Source organism: Macrobrachium rosenbergii, chromosome 1 (assembly GCF_040412425.1).
Source record: "Macrobrachium rosenbergii isolate ZJJX-2024 chromosome 1, ASM4041242v1, whole genome shotgun sequence".
Lineage (NCBI taxonomy): Eukaryota > Metazoa > Arthropoda > Malacostraca > Decapoda > Palaemonidae > Macrobrachium > Macrobrachium rosenbergii.
Genome location: NC_089741.1, coordinates 41,694,368 through 41,721,037, shown reverse-complemented (window position 1 = coordinate 41,721,037; position 26,670 = coordinate 41,694,368). Strand labels below are relative to the sequence as shown.

At 34.7% G+C, this 26,670-nt stretch overlaps 1 protein-coding gene and 1 long non-coding RNA gene across 2 annotated transcripts in view; one reads left to right on the top strand and one right to left on the bottom strand.

Annotated features, from left to right (window-relative positions):
• Positions 1–26,670, bottom strand: part of LOC136825501 (uncharacterized) — a 58,489-nt gene that overhangs the window by 29,722 nt on the left and 2,097 nt on the right. The window lies entirely within an intron of this gene.
• On the top strand, positions 3,796–5,159 carry LOC136825719 (uncharacterized). Its single transcript, XR_010849431.1, has 3 exons — positions 3,796–3,913; positions 4,479–4,598; positions 5,024–5,159. It is a non-coding gene; the product is annotated as an uncharacterized lncRNA (long non-coding RNA).

The window sequence follows — 26,670 nt, the reverse complement described above, 5'->3', positions numbered from 1 at the left end:
TATATATATATATATATATATATATATATATATATAATATATATATATATATTTATATGTATTAATATATATATATATATATATATATATATATATTTATATGTAAACTATATTAGTAAACTCCTGATTTGTGGGGGATGCATACTACATCCCCCCTGCCTCCCAAGTGAATAGCTAAACCTCACGAATACTTAGAACCCTTCTAAAAACACTTAGAACTGCCTATTTTGATAGTTCAAAACACAAAGAAAAACAAAATGCTTATACAGGTATCATCATACTTACAATGGGGTTTGGCTCCAAAAAACCAATCGTTTATTGGAAAAAACGTATCTCGAATATAGCCTAGCCTACACTAGGGTATTCAGTACCATGCATACACATATGGTAGCCTAGCCAACACTATAAATTATACTCTATACATACACGGTATAGTAATTAACAATATCAGCTAATTCTGGAGGTTCATGCAGAGTGACTTATGATAATTCAGTAGAAAGAGAAATTGAATGACAAACAAGAATTAGCTTAGCCTACATTTTTGTATATCGTATACATATACTGTAGCCTTATAATCACATATCGTATTATACAAACATCAACATAGAGAATATGCATCATTTCCATGGATCTTTTAAAATGATATTCCTTATTTCACTGTATCCAATATTGTATATATTCTTATATTGGTTTTGTATCATAAATTGCGATCAATGTTTTGGTCTGGAAATTGATTAGGCGGGAAGTTTATTTTGCTATATTTAACTCAGTTCAGATTGCTTTTCTTGCTTCTAGTTAGTGTAAATGAATCTCTTAGATACTTTATTTATAATGGGGCAAGGTTATTTTATATTGTACGAAGTATTTTTAATCGAAATACAACGTAAATGCGTCTTGTTGTGAAATTAATTTAGCTATATTTTTCATTAATAGATGATGTTGGCTGTTTGGGGCCGTTTGTTTTGTGTAAAACAAATAAAGATTCTGTTCGCTGTTTTCACTTGATTTCACCATAATACGAGCTTTATGTATTTATTGTTTATCGGCGTAAAATATGTGCAATGCCCTTTCATTCCTGTGAAGCTGATTAAAAATACTTTCTCTCCAATTTTAATTATGGTCGAGCTTAAATTTAGCAGAATATTTCCTTGCCAATCTTTTATCCACAGCAAATAAGGGTATAATGTAAAAATATATCAGTCCTATTCTACTTAATGCCATTTATACTACAACTGCGGTAATTGTTTATTACCATACGATGGTTGAAATACAAACAAAACGGCTGATGTTATCTGATTTGGTGTTAAGCAAGACAACAGTTTCTCGGTCGGTTGTTTATGGCTGTACACATTTACGCAGAGTATAACGTTACTTACAATACTTATATCATTCTCCTTTACTTTTTTAACTAGATGATGGGATCAAGAGATGGAGGAAAAGAAGTTGGTCCATTGTAATTTGGTCTCTCTCGCTGCCTGATTGTATGCTGCTGCCTGCGCCTGCGCGAAATTTAAAAATATTTTTTAAATATCGTTGTATCGGTATTAATTGCTTACCCCATTGCAAAATCGGATTATCGTAACTCAAGCACTACCTGAGTATTTTAATAGTTTTATCACAAAAAGTGCATTCAGTCATGCAGATGAGATGAAAATACAGTAATTATAAATATTTCTCAGTGAAAAATACGGTGGATGGGCGAATTTTCAGTGAATAATGCGTTTATATGTTCCTTAGAGAAATCCGCAAATAGGTGAGTGCAAATTGTGAGACCGCAAATATTGGGGTTTACTGCATATATATATTATTTATCTATATATTTATTTGTTATGGAAATTAAGTCATGTTTTAAATTTACTTACAAATTGTTGTTGACGACAAGGGTTTTGTACGCTGGCTCATCAAGTCTGAAAGATTGAAACAGAATCAGTGTTGTTTGAATATCAGTTGGTGATTACCAATAACTATTGAAAATATTAATTTTCCTAAACACTTGTTCATCCTATCCTCTAGTTAGTCTACGTTTTGTGCCATTTTTTAACCCAGGATGATGGTAATGATGATATCACTTAAAAGTGTAAATTTGAGTTTTTGTGAATGCTTAGTTTAAAATGTCCATTTAATACCAAATGTTTCATAAATATGTACATGTTGATAAATTGTGTTCAGGCTTTAGCCAGGTTAACAGAGAATAGAAATAAGGAAAACTAAGATATTTTTTTTAATATAAGATACCAGTAAATAAATGCCCAATGTCTCAGTACAAAGGAATGTTTTATCAAGAATGTACTGAGATGAGCTTAATATTTTCTTACAGTTTTCTTACTTATACAGAACTCCTCTGTTCCCATATTCTTATATTGCTCCAGAACCCTTGCATGACCATATAGTATTGACTTGTTGCCTCATAGTTTTTTTTTTGGTGGGTTCATTTCTTAATTCCAAGGTTAGTGGGTTAGTGGGGTCGGCAACTAAATGTTGTCTAACCTGGACCCAAAGAAACAAAGATGAATAAAGAATGCTTTACCCGAAAGGAAACGAGTTCTGGTTCTCAAGGGAAGGAAAGTCACATGAGTCATTGGAAACAAAAGAGAAATAATCACAAAATTTGATAGTAGAGGGAAGGGAACAGTCATCCGACTGTGTAGTCAAAGGAAAACTAACTTCCATAGAAGGAATGCTGGCAGAACAACCTTTAAGCCATTTAAATGGAAGAAAAGAAGAGCTTCTGACTTGCTGTAGTTATTGAGAATTTTACAGAGAATGACAAACATACACCATCAGTGTAATATGAGGTAAAACATTTCTTTAAAAATAATTAAGGAAGGACCAGAGTTATAAGATTATCTCTCCAACACTTACTGTCTTGGAAACAGATTTCATGTGCTTAAATGTCAAAGTACAAACAGTTTTGGGTTTTGTATTTACAAAAAATATATATACAACATAATAAAAGTTTACATACTCGATATCTTTAGTGTCTTAATTCTGCAGATACATTGACTTACTCATTTATTGCTTACCTTTAATGTACTGTATGTATCCCATGCCAGATTTGTTGCTGCTAAATCTGCTAGTAGCTCGTCGAGGTTCAGGCTTGCGTTGAGCTGAAGTGTACAGAAGGGAAAAGATGACAAATTTGCTGTTAGTCAGTCATTTTGAACTCAATTTTTATAGAAAAGTTTATGCTTCCTCACATCCTGAGGAACATTTCGTCAGGTTTAAATCTAATGGGGATTCTTTAAGGACAAAATAGTGGGATATGCTGTAATTACAGGTTAGTGGGGTATGCTGTAATTACAGTGATTTGTCTTTAGATGAAAGAATAGAAAAATATCAAAGGAAAGTGACAAGGAATTGCAGACTGCACAATTTAGTAAAATAACTTTTTTAAAAGTCAGGTTCTAAAAGATTTTCACTAACTCTGAAATTGCACTGGAATTCAGTTGAGCCATTCGTGTAAAACGTGTTTGAGAGCTTCTCTGCCAGGCAGTCACTAGTTTCAATCAGTTTTGGGTCTGTTTTCATCTCCATTTTCCATGCACCATTGAATTTGATCCCTGCAGTGGTTGTTGAATGGTTATTCATTCATTCAAACAGGATATGCTTAGTACTTTTCGTAGGTGGGATTGGAAGTCGTGTGTTTCAAGACAAACTACTGTACTATTTGGTATTACTACATTGTATTTATGATTTTTTATTGACAGAGTATTAGTCGCATTGGTGTCATAGGGGTGACGGTTATGGCTGCGTTATCAGGATTTGGTGCTGTGAACTACCCATGCACATCTATGATTATTTTCATGCGTCCAGTTACGAAACATGACATTCAGTCTCAGGAACATAGGCTGCTGCAAACTATTGATGTCATTTCGAGCAAAAAGAAAAGGATAGCACATTCAAAGAAAGAGAGGTACTCTTCTAAGGTATTATATTGTACAGTGTTTATATGTATAAATATGCATTAAAGTCAAAAGAATCTAAACAGGAGCTTTCACAGTAATGCAGGCAGTCCCCGCTTACCAGCGGCATCGGGTTGCGCCGATCCGGTCTTACGGCACTTGTCTAGCGATGCCATTAACTGGGTTTTTGGCACCGATCTCTGGTTAGTGGTGCCAATCTCCGGTTAGCGGCACCATTAAGCAGGTTATTAGTGTTATTATTGCCGATTTTTGTTAGCAGCGCTCGGCAGGGAACAGAACCCCTGCTGTTAACCAGGGACTGCCTGTACTGTACATTGGGTCAGTACTTTTATGTAATATTTTACTTTTTGTTTGATAATTTCATGCCCTTTCCTGCTTATCTTTTATATTAACATTCTTGGTTTTATGTAAGTGATAATCAAAAGATTTTTAACTTATTTACATAAACATTTTTGACTTATTATTTACATAAACTTGAATGTTAATGGGTATACTGAAGATTCAGATTTTTGTCATATGGTTTAGTTGAAAAGCCATTGTGTATTTTAATGATAGATTCAGGATGACACTGGATCAAGCTCTCGTATTTGGGGTCTTCTTCGCAGTGTGACAACAAGCACTCGTCAGCAAGAGGAGAGTTTAACCGCCATAAAGCAAGAGGTTTCCGCTCTTGAGGTGAGATATCAAATTATTAAAATGCTCAAAGAATTGTGTGGGTTTACCAATTTTTTGTTCAAGTATTTGGTACTATTTTGGCTAAGTAGTTATTGAGAAACAAGAACACTGCCATAGTAAACTCATTTCCAATGAAGGTAACGTAACATAAACCATAGACAGAAGCTAGCATATATATAATAGTAAACTTAGCTGAAAGTCCTGTTACAGTATTTACTTAAGATCTGTAGTGTAATCTTTTATGTTATTTATCCTTGAGATGTGTTACCAGAAATTACAGCTAACTGTGAAAGTTAAGATGAAGAATATTGTTCGGTTTATTTTATAGGTACTATGTATGTAATAGAAAAGGAGGTGCCCTTGTATGCCATATGAACCTTGTTGCCAGTGTTCACATTACTCAAAGATTTCTTTTTCTTTTGCAGGAACTTTCCAGACAGTTGTTCTTAGAAACTGTTGAATTGCAAGGTCAAAAAGAAAGATTAGAATGGGCAAGTACCTTTCAAGGACGATTTTTCAATTTCATGGGATACTTCTCTCTGTATTGCTCATGGAAGACTTTTATAGTAAGTGGATAGAAATATTAGTACAGTAATTGATTTTTAATATATAGAATTGTTGAAGTGTTCAGGGGTAGTAGATTGTGTTGATTTTAGGGTGTGTATAAGAGGGCATGAATAAACCTCATATTTTACTGTTGCTTGTTGCTTTTTTACAGTGATAAGGTGATAGAGTTTATTTTTGAAGGTGTTAGGCCATCTAGTTGAGTACTTCACTGCTGTGGGGAAGTCCTCTACACATCTGTCATCAGCTGTCACCTCTGTGCTTGACTTTGCACCAGTAGCATTGGACAGTGCATATGCTCAATTTTTATTAGTTCACTACAACCCCATCGATAATAGATTGCCTTATTACTGAAGAATGAAATCCAGTAGCATCAATTTGTACTGTTCAAGGATGTGAGGTCCCCACTTTTGCATATGACAGTTCACTTTCACCTCAGATATTGTTGTAATTTATTGTTACATCAGGATATTTTACTAACCAGATATAATTATGTTCCAGTTTATGTAATGTGGTGGGTAACCACCCAGAATTATGAAACTATGACTAATCTTGGTCAAGTACTACATCATATGTGCTTAGTGGAGTGCCATATGGACCAGTGAAAATAAATTTACATAGCAAAGGTAGCGTATAAAAAACACCGAAAGGGTAGATTTTACGGCATTATATTTTGCAGACAACTGTCTCTCTCAGTGGACAGATAATGGATTAAGAGGTTCAGAACATTGGTATTTATACAGTTGAAGGAATGTTCCAGAAGTCAGCTGCTATGTCACTCCTTTTAAGAGCCAGCACATTTTCTTTGTTGCATCAAAACAATTAGGGTAGCTTTAGCCACGTAGTCTTCCTGCACTACGTTCTAAATGTATATTCTTATTATGCCTTCCAGTTGCTTATGTTTTGAAGTATTGAAATAATTTAAAATAAATTTTATATTATTTACACACAAACCATTTTATCAGAAAGCCTAACTCTTAGATTTGACATATCAACTACATACCCATGTATGTTTAGGAAAGAGGATTTTTCCATAATTTTGTATGATCTCTGAGGTTTCTTATTTGCTAAAATATTATAGCGAATGTGGACATGTGACTGGTGGGGGTGTAATAAAACAAATATATTTTTCTATAAACATTGTTCTTCATCATTACAGACTACTGTATAAGGCAAGACAAAAATGAGTTTTATTTAGTTATTCATCGGTTGAAAGTGTAAACATAAACTACTAAAGTGGATGATTGAGGATAGTTTATGAACAGCAGGATTAGTATTATTGCTAAAACAAGACTCTGCTTTCTGACTCCATTATGGCACTATACAGGTAAGTCTAAGCCCGTGTACTGATTGATGAGCTAATGTGGTGAATTATGTAAACAATCAACTTCTGTAGGTGAGTCTTTTCATGATGATACAGTCAGGTTTGTGAGGTGACAGTTAATATCCGCAGTTAATATCATCAAAGTTTCAGTCTTGCTTTTGACTGGTTGATGGACAGTAGTTGAACTGTAAACTTTAGTTGGTAGTGAGTGCTTCAGCTTTGACCAGTTATGCTTAGCTTCATTGATAATTGCTGCAGATTTTTACCATGAGATAAAAAACAGGCTACAGGCAGTGCCCGGTTTACGATGGTTCCGGCTTACGACGTTGTGAGGTTACGACGCTTTTCAAATAGTCATCAGAAATTATTTCCCGGTTTACGACGCATGTTCTGGGGTTATGACGCGTCGTATGCTGATCTGATGGAAGAAATGACTCCAAAACGGCAGAATAATGAGAATTTGGAGGTTTTTTTTATGAAAAACTCAATAAAAATGCAGTTTACATTGTTTTCAATACACTCAAAGCATTAAAAGTAAGGTTTTCTTAGGATTTTTGACGATTTTCAACGATTTTTTGGTTTGCGACGATTTTCGGTTTACGACGTGGCGGAAAAACAGAACCCCCGTCGTAAACCAGGAACTGCCTGTATAGTTATGTGAACAGCAATTTGTTCTGTGTATGACTGCTTGTAGCAATATGACATATGTAAGAACCCTAAAAGAGTTCAGAGGTCTGGTTAAACAAATCGTTTATAACTAACTAAATATGACTTATGTGAAATAATTGTATGCTCGTACATTACTACTATTTTTATTTTTAGATGAATATACACAATAATGTATAAAACTTGTTTATTGTGTGTGCTGTAAGTTATGTGATATATATATGGGTTTACAAACATGAGTACTTGACATGGTATCTATATGGATTTGGACACACTGTGCACCTACACTAAAAAATCTATAAACCTGAAGCATACAAGATACATAAAAATTGTAGCTCATAATAAATAAATTTTTATCTGTTTGAAGAGGCCAACCCTATGAAAGTAATTTGCCTTCACTGGCTTGAGTAACACCAGATAGTGTTAATATCAGTTCTAAGAACAAGTTTTGTTGAGAATAAAATTCAGGTTCATAACAGTTGACACAACTAATAAGCTCTTGAGATGGTTGAGTTCCTTTCAAACTGTAGCAGAGGTTTGTACTTGGCCTTCTTTCCTATTTGCTTCACTAATCTTGCCCTGATGGATTATAAAAGCAGACACCAGCTGGGGGTTTCATCTTAGGATTGGGCTTACGATCACAGTTGAAGGCCTTCATGAACATTTCGTTGTTTCCCAGCCGTAGATTCACTCTGAAAGGAATAGTGGCTTATTTTGAAGGCAATCAGAATTAACTTGGAAATATATTCGTATGTCTTCCTTATGCTCTCATATGTAAAAACTAGATTGTAGCGACAATAAAATTTTATTTATGTGACAGAATTGGGGTGTTACTGTAAAAATGATTTAGTTATTGATATTTTAGCCATCTTAGTCTTGATGGAGTCCAGACAGAGGAGAATGAAGAGAAACCATTGCATATCTCAAACTACAAAGTGAAAAGTTTGTGTAAAAACTTTTATGAGGATAGAATTTAAGTGTTTTTTTTTAATCTCTGTTCATTTATTTAGAGGAAAAGAGAGGATTCACTTTATAACCTTAGAAATGCAACTACAGTATTTCTTACCTTAATTTAGGTGGCAAGTGTTCGTTTTCCATGACCTCGAGGAGATCCAGTCCACTGGTAGAACTGCACTGGTTCTGTGAGTGGGAAGATAGTTATTTAACAACTGTAACCAACCAAGACAAACAAAACTCATGAGACATCAGCTGGATAATCTCATTTATAAACACAAGCACTGGTGGATGTACTTTTTACACTAAATCCAACTTTTGTGTCTGTAGAATGGGTAAAGTGGTTTATCATCTCATTTAGCACAAAAATCACTGTAAATATACTACACAGCACTGCAATACTGTCCTTCTCAAAAGAATTGTCCAGTTCAGTAACAGAAGTATTTTTTAGTTCGGTACTTGTTACATTGTGCTTCTGTCATCTGAACTGAAAGTTTTTATCACCAATAAATTAAAGGATAAGTACAATTTTCCTGGGTTTTATAATTTGTATATATATAGGATTATTGTACCTTAAAGGGACTATACCCATCATCGAAAGACATTGTTTATGTTCAGTTTGATTTTGTATGCATTTTTAAACACTGATTTTTTCATCACTACAGAATTGCCTTTCATACCATTTGGCAGTGTGATGTCATTACCTGAATTTATAAAAATTAATGAAGCAGTAGCATGGCTGATTAGCTCTTATTTTCATTTTTGGCATATGAATTTTGACGTTAATAATAATAATAATAATAATAATAATTAATAATAATAATAATAATAATAATAATAATAATAATAATAATAATAATAATAATAATAATAATAATAATAATAATAATAATAAGAGACATACACCAGAATTTCTGTGGCAGACAAGTAGAAGACTCTGGAAAACACATGGAGACGTCGGTATCACACAACAAACATGCAACATGTCCAGAAATCAAAGCAGAAGAAATGGGGAGAATGAAACAAGATTCACCGAAAGTCACGACAGACACAGTCAGGCACAACTGCAAGAAAATGCCCAGCTGAAAGCCCCAGGTCCCGATGAAGTCCATGGATACTGCTCAAAAACTTCAAGGCCCTACACACGAATAGCAGAACAACTCCAGCATTGTATCACAAACCACCATGCACCCAAACAGATGACACATAGGGAAAACATTGTAGTAAGAAGAAGACAGACAAAGGAAATGTAGCAAGCAATTACAGACTATCACTTACCAACTGCCAATAATGTGGAAGTTACTAACAGAAACCATCAGTGAAGGCTACACAGCTACCTAGAGGATACAAACACATTCCACACCAACAGAAGACTGCTGGAAGGGAAGTGTGGGGGCACGAAAGACCAGCTGCTAATAGACAAAATGGTAATGAAGAATAGTAGAGGAGAGAATAACCTAAGCATGGCATGGGTTGACTACAAAAAGCCCTTCAACATGATATGTACACATGGCTAATAGAATGCCTGAAATATAATGGGGCAGAGAAACATATCAGCTATTAAAAAATACTATGCAAACTGAAATACAGTACTTACAAGCTTTGGGATAAGACTAGCAGGGTTAACATCAGGAGAGGATCTTTCAAGACGACTCACTGTCCCTGCTACTCTGTAGTAGCCATGATTCCCATGACAAAAGTACTGCAGAAGATGGTGTAGTAGCAACTCAAGAAGGAGGCAACAAATTAACCATCTGATGTTCATGGACGACATCAAGCTGTATGGTCAGAACATCAAAAATAGATACCCTAATCCAGACTGTAAGATTGTATCTGGGGACATGAGGATGGAGTTTGGAATAGAAAAATGCGCCTTAGTCGACATACAAAACAAGTAACAGGACTGAAGGGATAAAGCACCAGACAGAATAGCATCAAACATACAGATGAGGCAGGATACAAATACCTGGGAATAATAGAAGGAGGGATAAAACACCCAGTGATGAAGGACAATCAGGAAAGAATTTATGCAGAGACTTAGGTGATGCTCAAGTCAAACTCAACGCCAGAAACATGACAAAATCCATAAACACATAGGCGAGTACCAGTAATCAGATACAGCGCCAGGAGTAGTGGAGTCGACAAGGTTGAACTCTGTGGCGTAGACAGAAAACTAGAAACACATGACAATACACAAAGCACTACACCCAGGCAAATACAACAGACTCCACATAACATGAAGAGGAGCGGGAGAGGGCTGCCAACCATAGAAGGACTGCGTCAACATCAAGATAGCAGAGCACTGGGGCAATATCAGAAAACCAGTGAACACTAGTGGCTAAAGTAGATGAAGACCCAGAAATATACAGAGACAGGAGAATGAAAAACAGAACAGAGAGGAATGGCACAACAAACCAATGCACCCGGACAGTACAGAGACAGACAAAAAGAACTGGCCAGCTATGAAACATGGCAATGGCTACAGAGGAGAACTCAAGAAGGGAAGCAGAAGGAATGCACCAGCGGCACAAGATCAGGCCGTAGAACCAGATATGTCAAAGAACAGTAGATGGAAAAACATCTCGGCCATATGCAGGAAGTGCAATATGAAGACAGGACCATAAACCACAAAGCAAGCGAATGTCTCACAAGAGGTAGTTTGCACCAGAACCAGTACAAAAGAGGCATGATTCATTGCAAAGCCCTCCACTGGAGCCTGTGCAAGAAACATAACTAGCTTGTAATAATAAGTAGTATGAACACCAACCTGAGAGAGTGATGAGAAAATGACAGGCAAAGATCCTCTGGGACTATATGAGTATCAGAACAGTATGGTGATACATGCCAATAGACCAGGCATGACATTAATTGACAAAATCAAGAGAAGAAAATTATCACTCACTGATGTCGCAGTACCATGGGACACTGAAGTAGATGAGAAGGAAGAGAAAAATTTATAGTATCAAGACCTGAAAGTCAAAATAAGAAAGGACATGGAATATGCAGTGGAAATTGTACCGCAATCATAGGAACACTAGGCATGATCCCCGAATCCCTGAAAGGAATCTGGAAAAACTAGATGCCTAAGAAGCTCTAGGAGTCATGCAGAAAAGTGTGCAAAAATGAATGATGGACTCTAAGGAGGCAGGATGCAACCTGAACCCACACTATAAAACCTCCCGATGGAATAGGATGACTGTGATAGACCAAAAAAAAAAATAATAATAATAGTAATGCGTAATAATAATAATAATATTGCCCTAGTAGTGATGCAATTATAAAAATAACACCACTGCATTATCATAAAGGTGTCTTTAATAATAATAATAATATAATAATAATAATGATACTGGCATCCCAGCAGCTGTGTCAGTTGAAATCGAGACTCATTAGTATACTAAAAAGATGAAAAGAAGGAAGCTGGTAGCACCTTGAAAGCCCTTTGCATGTGCTCAAGGATCTCAGGTATCCAATGGTGCTGTCTCACTTTCTGTAGATTGAATGGCTGTGAGTAAAGCTGGAGGAAGGGGAGGAGGAGCTTTGACTACTGTATATGTAATGGGCTTATATTAAAAGTTAATTAGCTGTAACCCCATTAGGCATATTATTCCCAACTGGGTCCCTAGTAATTCCAGTGCTCACAGTCTTTGTCCAAAAGAAGAGCACTCTCTTGCCACACTAGCACTTCTAAACCCCTCAGGAAACTATCCACTGTCTATGTTTTGAATGTGATTGATCCCTCAATTCAATTGTGTCATTTATGTATGCATTCGTGGATTTTCATTATAGAAGATTGGTTGCTCTCTAACTATTTTAACAGTCAAGTTCTAACCCCTGGCTCTAGTAATCATTCTTATTATTGGGAATGAATTTGCTCCAGTAACAGTCCCTGCTGCAATGCCCTGTCCTGCGTTCATAATGTTGTCTCCAAAGAACTGTTCAGCTGACTCTGATTGCTTTCTTTGAGGGAATTTGAAGGTTGGCTTGCTTAGCCCAATTCATTATTGTCAGGTTGTGCTTCATACAGAGTAACAATAGATATTATAATTATGACTGTTGTCAGTCTTGACATAGTTCTTCATATGGAAGCAGAGTCATGACTGTCAGACCTCTTTGGAGACTGCTCATCAATTGCTGATATTTTTCTTCCTCTGTGGCTCAGTGTACTGGAGGCCATGCCTTCAACTATTTCCAAACATGGCCCAGTGACAGTCCCTGCAACAGTGCTTACTCCACTAGTCACAGTTGAACATTGAGAGGTCTACTCTTTCCTTTGCACTCGTCTATCTTCTCTGATTCAATGGATTTGGGACTGTTCTTGCCTATAGTGACTAAACCTGTTCAGTGAAAGATCCTTTTACAGTACCCACATATGGTGGATCAAACTTCTGCAGGGCTTCTCAGATTGACTATAATTGATTTTATCCCTGATGATTCAATTACAGTGATCATTCTGCTACAGTTAGTGTTCCCCAATGAAGTGTCCGTGCCACTCAAGTGCTATGCAGTAATTTTGTTCCCTCAGATATAGACATACACATATTACCCTGCCCAGGAACCAATACTGAACCAAAAACCAAAATGCTTAAAAGTGGTAACTTAGAATCTCATCAACTAAAGAGTGTAACTCAAGGAAGAAAGTAGTGCTTGCATAAGTTTCCTTTGTAAACTACCTCTGTAAATATGCCAAAAAGCATCTACCCAGCTAAGATGACACAAACCTAAGCTATGAATATTATATCTGCACAAACTGAAATCATGAGAAGAAATTAAAGCAAATGAATCTTGATGAAGATGAAAAATTAGTAAATGAAGTCAGTCCTTGCAAAATAATCAACCCTCAACCTGTGAACAAGTCTGCAGACATTAAAAGTGAGATGGTCATTGGTCACACATAGTTCCAAAGTTCTGCTGCATACCAGAGCCTCAGGCTAAGGTGTAGAAATCCATGATTATACTTATCTCTTTGGAAACACTTATCCCCAAAGTCACTTCAGAATGTGGTCCTTTAGCTGTAGTAGATAAGTTGTGGTCAGCAGTTTGTCAAATTGACAATTAACCAATCATAGTCTTTGACAATATTTTTGAATCTTTGGTGATGGCAAGATGCTGAATCTTAAAAACTAAACATAAAAGATTAAATGTATCAAATAAGGTTTTAAAATTTCCATGTCTAATTATGAACATGGATTTTTAAAAGAAATAAATCAGAGGGATATTGCATGTACAATTTTACCTGGGCAGTTTTGATGAAATAGAGTTGTTGAATGGTTTATCCTCCCAGTGAACCAGATGCTTCTCGTGTAAGCTAGTGTCAGTGATCCCAAGAGCATGGCTTTCATTTCTTGATGCAGCAAACATGCTTTCTGCACTGCGACGCGATCGTGCAACTATATACCCGGGGGCGCATGGCTAAAAAATGAAAAGAATTTTTTAATACCTTGTATATATGAAAAGGCAGTACTGTAGCTGTAAGGCAAGGTTGTGGGATGAGATGGAGTGTGTTATGGCTGATATTTGTAGATGATACAGAGACTAGTGGAAAAGTTTGAAGGTGTTTGCAAAGTGGGAGGTTGTGAGTGAAAAGGAGAAAGGGTAAAGTTTTGAGGGTAAATGGCAACTGGAAATGGAGTAGTGAATATTAATATGGCTGTTGGAAGAAATAGTAGTTTCACAAAGATATTTTAGAAAGTAAATATGTTGGTTGACGGAAGGATGAGAGAAAGAGGCAAGTTACAAAATAGTTAAAGAACAAAAGGAAGAAGAGTGTGTGGAAAGAGATGCTTTGTATGGAAGCTAGTGTTACATATATGACCCCAGTATTATAGTAAATCTTTTTTTGTTGGTGTGAAGGATAATGTCAAATGAATGAGAAAAAATTCGGAGGTGTTGAGATGAATTGTTTGCCTAGTGTACTTGAGTGTTAAGGAATGGTGAGGAGTGAGAAATATGGAAATGCTGTGCATACAAGTGGTGAAAAAGGTTAGCAGGGTGAATGGTGGAACACTGTTCTTAGATATGGTACTTGATTATTTGGAGAAGAATTGAGGTTGATCAGTTTGGAAAGAGCGTAAAATTTTGAAATACACTAGGGTGAAACAAGGAAGTTTTGATCATTGTTAATAGAGGGAGTAATACTGTACAGGTAAAATGGCTTAGCATGCATTTGATGAGTATCCTGCATAGATGTATGAAGTGCTCATGTAGTGGAAGTTTTTCTGCAGTGGGGGTTTTTCATTTTGTGACTGGAGTTGCAGTAAAATATAGCAGTGATCACTATCTTTTTTTTTTTTTTTTCTCTGGAGCCACTTCTTGTTAAGGGACTGATGAATGTGGGAGAGAGTTTTGTAATGTGGCTGAGATGTGTGTGATGTATGCCAATTTATATATACTTACGAGTGGTCGTTATTGTTGGTGTCGAGTCAGACGTAAGATCTGAAAAGATGAAACCTGAGTCCTTATTACTGTATTTTCTTAATACTAAACAGCTATCCCTTTACGTTAATGACTAATTGTAGATAATATTCCATTACATTTACTGAAAATACATATACTAATAAAGTACTGTACTTCTTTTTCTCCATTATCCATAGAGCAATCCTCTACAAACACTTTCAGGCTTATCAACCCTTTTGTAGTTCTCTTCACGGTAACATTTATGATTGCCCAGCCTTCTTTCACATCATTCACAATAAGACATGCTTGTCTCAGACTCCCTTTGATTCAGAAGCCTCATATCCCATCTGCAGAGATCTTTTTTTTTTTTTTTATGGGAAATTGTAATTCTTCTCAAAGGATGTCCCCTTTGTACCGCCATATCATCAGTTCCTTATACATTTGCACCTCTGTCATGTCTGTGATGAACTTTTTCCAGGTTTATGTTTGGTAGCTACAACTTATTAGTTTTAGTCTCAAAACTTTTTGCATAACAGTTTTATAACAGACATTTAAATTCACATTCCATTTTTCTCAAAACCCTCACTGCTTTCCTGTAACAAACATTTTGTTTTCTTGTTTCCATTACAGTAATAATCTCAATTTTCATTCATACACCATACCATGTCATACTAAAGTACAATAATGTTATGTCCTAAAGTGTTCAAGTCACTCTGTCACCCTTATCTTTATACAAATGAACATTTATTCTTCTTGCCAATTCTAACTCTTTTGACTACTTTTGTAATATCTCGCCTGCAATCCCATTAATTTATTTTCTTGTATGGAAATGTTTGCTTACCTTTATTATATGCATTCCATGCCAGATTTGGAGCTGCTACGTCAGCTAGTAATTCATCAAGTGTGAACTTTGTGGAGCTTTGATATTCCAGGGAAAGGGACGGAAAGTTGCTTATTAATTTTGTATTTTAGTTTTGAAAAATAACTCAGTCTTACAATCAAAGGAAAGCATTCCTGGAGGTTTTGAATTTATGTTTCAAATTTAACATGATAATGGTTACGTGTGTTAGTTTTTTTAAGAAATGATTATTGAGAGAGGAGAGAAAGAGCAGCTTTTGTTTGATTAAAAGATTTATTTGAGCACATGATTGCAGCTGGGTTGATAGCAGGAAATTGTACAACTACATTGCAAAGAAATCAGAAGTTTTAATGTTTCGTTAAAAGATTTATACTAACTTTGAAATTGTACTGATCCTTTAGAGCTCTGTACAGAAGAGATGTGAGAGCTGTTGTGATAGGCAGTCAGTTCTTAGTCAGCGTATGATCTCTTATCATCAGGAGTTTCCTTAAACTTATTGAATTTCATCCCTGCAAACGATTACTGAATAATTGTGACTTAGCTCTTGAGAAAATGTATATTGTCATTTGAGTGAAGTTCTAATTATGCCATCTTTTGAGGAAAACTGCAGTATTATTGGTACTGCAAATGCAGTAGGTGATTGTTTATATATCATTACCTTATGATAAGTACAGTATTTGCTCATACCAGATGCAAAGTTTTCAAAGTGCCTTTGGAGTCAAAGCTGTGCAAGAGCTCATGGGCAATCATGTGTCCTAGCCCTGCATAGTTGATGTATGAAGGTGCATCCTCATAGTAGTATGGTGGTGACATAGCCCCATGTGGGAATTACTGATGAAACATCAAAGTTACTGATACGTTGTTTAGTAAAAGTCACTTTTATCTTCATTGTTTTCATAGATGTAATAAGGAATATTGGTAGCCTAAACAGTGTACAGTACTGGAATTGAGAACTAGCCTTACACAGGCATATTAAGACCATAAGATGTAACTCCTGTGTGTCTGTAGGGGAACTGCAGGAAACTCCACCTTTTAAGAACAGTGGATGTTATTCTTTATGCTTCTAAAGCAGTGTGATAAGTGAAATCACAGTTGCTTTGCCAACTGTTTTGAAATAATTGCATTTAATCTTACAAATCCATCACTAGGCAAAGAACATTCTTAAGTGACTGGGTTGAAACTTATCTAATTTATCACTTATAGCAGTTCATACATCAGTAGGTTTTCATTTGTTTATTTTCCAAATTTATATATAAACCAAATAAACTTCAGGGGTTCAGGGACATCACCTAGACTTACAGTGTTCTGTAGTCAGTTGGTTCTCTCTGGAAGATACAGTAGAGTCTTTTCCTGTAGTTTTCATGAAATTGTGGTTCTCAGTGAGTTATTTTCCAACCATACTAATCTGTTGGAAGAGGTTTCAGCTGTGAAGCCTTTAAAGTTTAAAATTAAGGCCTAACTATAAATTTCTGAATTTATGCTTGAAATAGCCCCAGTTCTTGAGACCCCACCAAATCAGTGTGAATTGTATTTCACAGTTGAAGAGACCAGCACTTGGAAGGATGACTTTAGAAATTATGCATAACAGGAAAGGATAAGGTATTCATGAATATCATGAAATATTGATTTCACTAATGCAAAGCATAAATCACTAATGAATGACTGAAATGCCTCAGCACCCTTCAAAATATCTTGACATCCAGTGAAAACTTAGCTGGTTTCTTGGGGAGGTAATGTTGTGATAATTTTTCTTACTGTATAAAGTGAATTTTAGTTTTCCATACATTGACAGGTTTTCAAGATTAAAGGTTGAAGTTCATCTAACTTGACTCTGAAGTGCAGTCTTAATACAGTATTAAAATTCTTTCTGATTAATGGATGACATATTTCAAACTAGATTGCCAGATGGTAAGTCTCACCTCACTATCTTCCTTATCCTCCTGAAGTGCTGTTTTGGCTTCATCCAGGTTGGCAAATTCTCCATTCATCTTGTTCAGCTCTTCTATAAAGTCATCGTCAAACTCTAATCCTGAGGTTTCGACCTGAGACTTCATAAAAGCTCTGCTGTAGAGGTCAATCATCGTTTCATCTGCAAAAGTATACAGTATATAAGTGAAATGTAGGAAAGGCAGTTATGTGAAATAACTAGATAAATATAGCATGAAAAATATATTTATCAGAAACCATAAATACCTGACTCTCAAGTGTCTGTCTCTCAGGCATTGTCGTCAGGTAAAGATATGGCCATGATAATCATCCATGAGTTTTGGTTACTGTGTCGAAACAGTAATCCAGGCTTCCAGGTGGTGCAAATCACTGGACTAATCAGATCATCATAAATGTGTTCCACCCACAATAACATCATGATGTCTTGCATAGGTTTCATGCCTGAAATAACGAAAATTAGTTAGTACGGTAATATATTAACATTGTTTAATTACTGTATGTTATTTAATCATATTACATAGTAGTTTACTAACAGTGCTTGCTGTGTGTGTGTGTGTGTGTGTGTGTATGAAGAGGGTGGCTTTCAGTAGCAAGTGATTTATTACCTTCTTCCTTGCTAAGTTCACAAGACATCATCAGATGACAAAATCAGTACAGTATAATTGCGACATTGCAAACACGAGAGTATTTCCTTTTAGCATAGAGGACTAGTTATGAATTTTGTTGTTCTTGTGTTTGTTTTCCTTATTATGCCACTCTTGTTCCTTTGTTAAGGAGCATTCATTTTTGTTTGTATATTTTATTTGTGCTATTCTTGTTGGTCATGTTTTGGATTTGTTTGAGTCCTTGTTACTTTTAAGAAACAAAATTTCATTAAAGAATTTTTTTGGGATTGTCTGTCTAGATTTGATGATCATGAATTTTTAGGCTTAGTTGAATCATTTCTCCTTTTGTAAATCAAGTATAGATTCCTAGTGGGGTACACATTCTCGTGAAAAGGTCAGTCATTGTCAGTGAGCCTTCTGTGTATGTTTAAGTGGCTGGTGCTTTGAATTTTTAGCATACGCTATATCCCTGATTCAGTAGTTTAAATGAGAATGCGATCATTGCCTTTTTCCCTTCGCTACCTCCAAGAGGCAAAAAGCTTTTTAACTTCATCCATCCACTCCTTTCTGTCATCTTGTTTTCCAGCCTCCTAACTGTCACCTCTTAGTACAACTGTAGGGTTTGTCCCAATTTCATCATTGGTCCTTTTTCTACTACTCCATTTATGTTCTGGATCTCTCTATCAAACCTTCTAATCACTTGTTCTCTCTTTTCACTGTCTTCAGCATTGAGTGGGTGGTGTCCCAGTACTTGGCTTCATATCCTAAATTTCATGATTCATTCATTTGTTATTCTAACCTTATACCAAATAACATATATTTAATGAATTATAAAGTAGTAGGTCCTCGAGTTACGGCGGGGATCCGTTCTTCCGCCATGCTGTAAGTTGATTTCCGCCCGTCAGGTGAGTTTACCATATTTGTAATTTTAAATGCATAGTGTTTCAAAAAGGTGAGGGTACATTTGCACTGTTTATGGATTGTAAAGTACAATGGCAGGGTACATTTTTCACTTTGTATGTGATTATAAGGTACAATGTTGTGTTAGAAGATCGTATATCAAAAGAAGACAATGAATATGCAATGGAAACAACAATGTCAGTAAGCTCTCCATACCAGTCACATGCTCATACAGTGGCTACTTCTACCTTATATAAGTGCCAGAAATGATTTTAAAAACAACTTTGTGAATACCTCCTTGGAATATGCTTGTATTTTTGACATTTTTGGCTCTTTGATTGGTATATCCAACAGGTTTTCAATAAAATAATCCATCTTGAACTGCAAAAGAAGTGAAGAAATACCAAATTTTAATATACAGTATGTATGCATGTATATATATATATATATATATATATATATATATATATATATATATATAACTATATATATGTATATATATATATATTATACATATATATATATTATATAATATATATATATATATATATTATATGTATATATATATATATATATATATATATATATATATATATACATATATATATATATATATATATATATATATATATATATATATATAAAGTATATATATATATATATATATATATATATATATATATATATATATATATATATATATATATATATATATATATATATATATATATATATATATATATATATATATATATATATAATGTATATATATATATAATATATATAATGTATATAATGTAACTATATATATATATATATATATATATATAAAGTATATATATGTATAAATATATATATATATATATATATACATATATATATATACATTATATATATAGTTACATTATATATATATATATATATATATATATATATATATATATATATATATATATGTAAACAGGTTAATCCCTTGTCACAAAGCCCATAGGTCAGCTGTGTTTCAAGATTTTTTTATTATTTTAATTTTGGAACTGAAGCTTTCTCCATAAATACACAAGCACATTGAATTTCCAACAAAACAATTTCGTAAAACTCAACGTAAGTTAGCTTTTAACTTTTCTAGTTGTGCAGTCAAAAACTTTCATTGATAAACAACATCTACTTGCAGAGCTCTTCCTTCTTTTATTTTATAATCAGTGCTGAGGTTTTGTTTATTGCAGGTCAGCAGGTGGTTGAACCATAATGCAGCAGCCAGGGCCTTTTTTTTTTTTTTTTTTTTTTTTTTGTCACAACAGAGTGAGAACTGTATCCCGATCGAAATACCAGTACTCACTGGGAGGTCTCCAAAGACTGTTCCACTATCAATGTCGGCCAGCGTGAATTCCTCGTAATCTTTGTTGACGGGCCTCCTTATCTCTTGGATGGGTGGGATGCCTGAAAGAAATTGGCAAAAGCAGTTTGTTATAAAGTGGATGAGGAAATTGCAATGAAACTAAGACTATACATTTACCTCTGTGAGGTAAATGATGAAGACTAATTTCAGTTATTCTGCTGTAAGCAAGCCCTGCAGCATTTGAGAAAGGAAGTGATAACTTAAAAAACTGTAGTTCTGTTGGACCCTGACTTAAAAATGAGGATGAATCCAAAGAAATTTTGGAGTTTATGTAAATTTATGTTCAAATTTTATTGTTATTATTATTATTATTATTATTATTATTATTATTATTATTATTATGATCTTAAATGACTTATGATTGGCTAATGAAATCTTGAAAGGGGGTGGCTAAATGAAAACTTTACCAGGCTACTTCTATTATTATTATTATTATTATTATTATTATTATTATACAGACAACTATTTTACAATACACACCTTTGCCAGCTCTTCCAGCATATCCTGAAGGGCACCTATGGTTTGACTCTGTACGTCTTCACTTATGGTTGTATTTCCTGTGCCATCAAATAGGCCAAGATGATCTACGCTCCTTTGTACATGTTGCATTCTCTCTTGCAAGCCCTGTCCTTGTTTCTGCAAATTAGGAATGGATGTAAGGACACCACATTCTCTTGGAAATGTGGCATTTGAAAAGTGTGTTGCATTTCTCTGCTTATTTCATTTGAGATGGTAAAATCACATTTTGCATCATCAACTGATGAGTTGCATGAAAGCGTGAATAAAAATGTGAGATGCCTTGTGAAGAAGTGGGCTTTTGTTGATGCAGGAATGTGAATGGATGGATTTTGTAGTTTGTATCAGTAGGCTGATATTCCTGTTAGATTTTCTTGGATGAATGATGTTAATGAGGTACTTATTGTAGCAGCAATGTGTAAAAATAGTAGTATGTGGATAACAAAATATTTTTGTAGAAATAGATATAATATACTGTAGCCTATATATATATATATATATATATTGGCAATATATATAGATACCGCCTATATATTGATTTATATATATATATATATATATATATATATATATATTATATATATATATATTATGAGAATGGATTGTTGGTGTGTATAGATGAACCATAGAAGGTGTGTGTGAGTGTATGACCATCGTATATAAATATGTATCAGATAGTGGATATAGATGGGGATATGCTTCTATGGAAAAATATATTACTAAACCTCACCATATACTTCACATAATCTTCATATTGTATAGTTATATAGCTATATATATATATAGAAATAATCAACACACATTCACATATGGAACAGGAATAAAAAGTTCTGACTCACATCAGATCAAACCTTGGTCTATCAATTGAAGGCAAGGCTGACGAGTGGGCAGAACCATCACCCTTTCAGAAAGGCTGAGTTTTCCATCTCGAAAACTGTCAATATTAGATATGTCTGTGTTGATTTGCAATATGGTGGATTATTTAGTTTCAGATGAACTAAGAGAATTAATGAGTATGACCATCAAAGCAAAGTGAAGACAGTGGAAGATGAGATGCTTATGGAGAAAATGATTGCGAACCTCACTGCACTTCATTGCAGGTTGGAGTTAATCCTAATTTTTGTATTTTGCACTGGAGCATATATTCTGCGACACGAATGTCCTTGGCTCTCTCGTTATAAAGGCAGCAGCAGTGTCATTAATGTGATAATTTCATCTCGAGAATGTAATATTGATGTCGAAGAATCGCTGAAAAGAGGAAAAGAAAAGAGAAGGAAGTCAGTAATGAGGGCAAATACAGATTGCAGGTTATTAATCCTGTACACTGGAAATATTAACAATTTAGACCTTGCATCAGTTGTTGATGATAATTTAATGATAAGAAAATAATGGAACTCACCATTTTTACATGAGGGCAAAGTACTAATTATTACTTAAACAGTTCTACTCTAAGGTACTGTATTATTACCTAAACTTCACCTATGCTGTATATTGATAATTTATTTATATTTATATCGATCTATTAATTTATTACATTTTCTTTATTATTTCTTTTCTAATAACTGATCTCTTGTTGCTGTGTTTCCTGCTATCTTCCTATCTTTCAAATGAACACCACTATATTCTTTGGAGGCTTGAATTTTAAGTCAGTGGCCCCTGTAGGCATGTTTCATATGAATAATGGTTTATCTTCTAATAATAATAATAATAATAATAATAATAATAATAATAATAATAATAATAATACTCCAATCCAGAAGGACAAGCCATTCTACTTTAAATTACAGTACATACAAGTGCCTCTTCATCATTTTGAGCAAAGCTTCTCCAAGATCAAAATCGGAATCTGTTAGTGGGCTGAATTGATACCCAAGTTCCTCAAAGACTTCCCGAGCTCTCGTGAGACGTTCAGCCTCATCATAGCTACTGTAGTTCAGGCAGGAATCATACGTGACGAAGAGTTCTTTCAGATCTTCATCGTCCTTTGGGCCGTAGGTTAGGGCCTCTGTAGGGAAAAGAATAAAATGTCAATTATTACTATTTAAAGTTGCATAAAAGTGTAAGGGGACTAGAATTTGTTTAGGGGTGCGTTCATTAGAACTGAGAGTTACTAGAGGGAAAACTAAGTTGATAATTTTTCATGGTATTTTTCCAACATAGGGAAGTAGTCATCCAATTGTTTTTCAGTGTCATTTTTCAGTTGAGGTGTTGTAATTTATCATTTGAAACAAAAGCCCAACAATGAGTTGAGGTTAGTGAGAAAAAGTTTTAAAATAATTTGCTGGAAAGGAGATACTCGCCAAAAATTAAGCAACAAGGATATATAAATATATTTTCTAGTATGCAAAATAGATGGAACATGCATAATTTCACCTTACAATTTTATTTATCTTCCTCTTTGTAAACTGTTTGTCACCCATGTTAAGTACTGTTCTTCTGAAATAAGTTCCAACTGACCTACTTCAAAAGTAGTGTAAGAACTGTATTAAATTATTCAATTCATGTTAAACTGTTACTTTTAACAGCCCCTTTACAAACACTTGTCTTTAATGATTTTGTCTGCAAAACCTGTGGGTCTTCTGGTTTTCAGAAAGTGGTCAGTCTAACACACCTCCTAGAATACTGGCAGAAGTCATTCATAAGGGAAAAAGATGGAAGAAATTAGGAAAAATAATTGCAGTAAAAGTCACTGGATAGATATGTAAAATTTATATCACTACCGTGTTGTTTACACAGACCACTGATCCACATATCTAGACTCGTAGAGCTTGTCCAAAGGTAAATTTAAACAAGTTGGACAGCTAGACAGGAAGAAAACAAAGGGTACAGAATTTTCAAACTAAGCTATGCACAGTAATGTCTACAGTGTAACACTGGAGGTATACTCTAGGTTTTGTGATAGACATGAAACCACAAGTTATGCTAATTCAGATGGCCCATGTATGTCAAAGTTACATTCCTGTTATCCTGTGACAATCTTGTGTCAGATTACTCCGATTTGACATGCTCAATATGGTTTAGTCATAAAGTATTCTTGAGAGAAGTAATGAAAATTCTTAGAAGATTAACAGTAGGCTCATGTATAACTTGGACAGAATACTCAGGAAAGCTGTAGAATGTGTACATGCAGCCTTGAAATAGGTGTTGAACATTTTGATATCTTTAAAACAATCACAAGGCCGTTTGTGAATACTGGATGTTGTGGTAAAATATAAAAAGAAAGTACTGTACTCCCAAGCACAATACCTGCATCGTGAATGGTTGATGTGCACGAGTGTCGTGAATGCTGTTGTATCATTCTTGTTTCTAGGAGCTGTTACCTGTTCAGTCTTCAGTGGATGCTTGTTGAAAGCAAATTGTAAGTTTAAGCCTTTTTATTTTGATAATGTTCTTATTAAAAATGTTAATTGGAAAATGGTGTTACCCCAAAACATAAAGAAAAATAGTAAAGAGTAAAAAACCCACAAATGAACAAATATATTTAAGAAAACCACACTGTTCCGGGCACTCCATGCTCTCTTCAGTGTGGAGACAGATCTGATTTTAGTGTCTCCATGCTGAAGGGTGCGCGATGCTCAAACAATATTAGTTTTCTTAAATACAGTATATTTGTTCTTAAATTTGTGGGTTTTTTTCAAGTCATGAAAGTTGTACTTTTTTTTTCTTTATGTTTTGGGGTAACACCATTTTCCAATTAACATTTTTAATAAAACATCAAAATAAAGGCTTAAATGATTTGCTTCGACAACATCCCGACGAGCAACAGAGAGCAGAGAATGACGGCAACATTCGTACTCGTGCACTCAACCATTCACAATACGAGTATTGTGGCAAATGCAATGCTATGTTTACCGCAACGTATTCACAAACGGCCTTGTGATGTTTAAAGATATCCAGCACCTGAACTGCATGCACATTCTACAGCTTTCACAGTATTCTGTCCCAGGTATATGAAGCTATATTAATCTTCTAAAAATTTCATTACTCTCTCAGGAAATGTTTGAGCATGTAACTGTGACCAATATGAAAACAGCTGTCTGCTATGGATTTTGCTGCAGTTTGGTGTTTTAAGTTCAAAGCTCGATACTGATCTGTTATAGTCATGACGTCACAGGGATCCAACATCTCCTGGAATTCCATCATGTATCAACATCCAGTCTCGCCACTTCTGTGCACACCTCTGTGTCACACACCCCTTTAAGTGTTAGAAAAGAGAAAAAAGATACAGTTTTTGTACATGACTTGTTCCAGTGTTCATAAGGGTTTTATTTTAATGAGTGTTGGTGTTTTATTAAATAGTTTTTACATACATATCAGTATTGGACAACATAAATGTTGTTGAAGAGTTATAAATGAAATGGACACTCACCAGCTGGAGGTCGGAGGATTACAGGATACAAGTGGGTCTCAGTTGTAGATTCCACTGTTGTAGTGGAAGATTCTGTCGCATTTGTTACCTCAGCAGTCATTGTAGTAGACAGTTCTGTTTCAGTTGCAGTCTCAGCAGTTTCTGTAGTAGACATATCCGTAGACATGTCTGTTTCAGTTGTGGTAGACATTTCTGTCACATTTGCCGTCGTATTCACTTCAAGAGTGGTGGATATGACATCAGTTGTAGTGACATTGTAATCCAAAATATCCATTACAGTTGTTGTACTATTTCCTCCAAACTCAGTTGTCATGTTGAATGAGTCTGTTGTAGTAGTTTCATTATCAAAAGCTCCAATCACAATTGTAGTCTCAGTTAAGTCAGACGCTGGTGTTGTAGTACCATCTTCATCAGAGAAGAGACTGGGTTCTGTACTGTAAGTGGAGGATTCGGTGCCATTTGTGTCTTCTTCCAGTGGTGGTTCCTCAGTTGACCAAGTCGATGAGACTGAAGAGAGTGAGATGAGTCTTGAGGTCAGGGATTAGTGGGTGTGGGGATGTTGAGGTCGAGGTTGGTGGGTGTGGGATGTTGAGGTCGAGGTTGGTGGGGTGGGGATGTTGTAGGGTTCTGTTGGCCCTTCTTGGTGATGTGGTTGTCACTGTTGTTGAGGGAGTGGCTGTTGATGTTGTCTGCTGATCTGTAAAGTCACCCTCATAGGGCCTTTGTTTTGGGCCCTGCAAAATTATATTTAAATATTTCAGATTATCACCAGATTCCTTTTACCTTTTAAAAGTACTTGTTTTGGATCCTGCAAAATATTATTCATAGTATCACAGATGTGCAGCATTTTTTTCAATAATTATTTCTTTTAGATTTTGACTGAAAACTGAAGAATTTCTCATAACTGTATTCTGTCATTAAACTTAGTACATTTATTGAACTCAAAAGGTATGTAATTTTGTGTTTTTACTGTATAAGTAACAAAGAAGCATCAAATAAAGTAATAATCCATTTTTCTTCAGATTGCTCCATTATATACACTTTGATATGTATATATATATATATATATATATATATATATATATATATATATATATATTTTAAGTCACGTGACCAAGAAAACACGACTGCCATGCATAATTTGGATGTGAATTTATGTCAATTTTATCAGCATTTATTTTTCCAGCATTTTGGAGATGATAAATGTCCAGATATGCGGAATTTCTATCTGCCATTCCGTAGAAAACGATATATATATATATATATATATATATATATATATATAACTATATATATATATATATATATATATATATATATATAATTTTAGCTTTTAAACACAATCAAATATGGCCGTCATGTCACGTGACCCGAGTTGTTAAAATCTTGAAAACAAATTTCAGACGTGCTATAGAGTAAAATTACATTAAATTTCATACAGCTGTTTCCCCACGAAAGTTGTTTATTATAATAATAAATGTTTAAAATAATAATTTAAACGTAAGCATAATATGGCCCTGGAAGTCCTAAAAAAAAAAAAAAAAACATGGCGCCAGTTGGTAGAATGTCGACACAT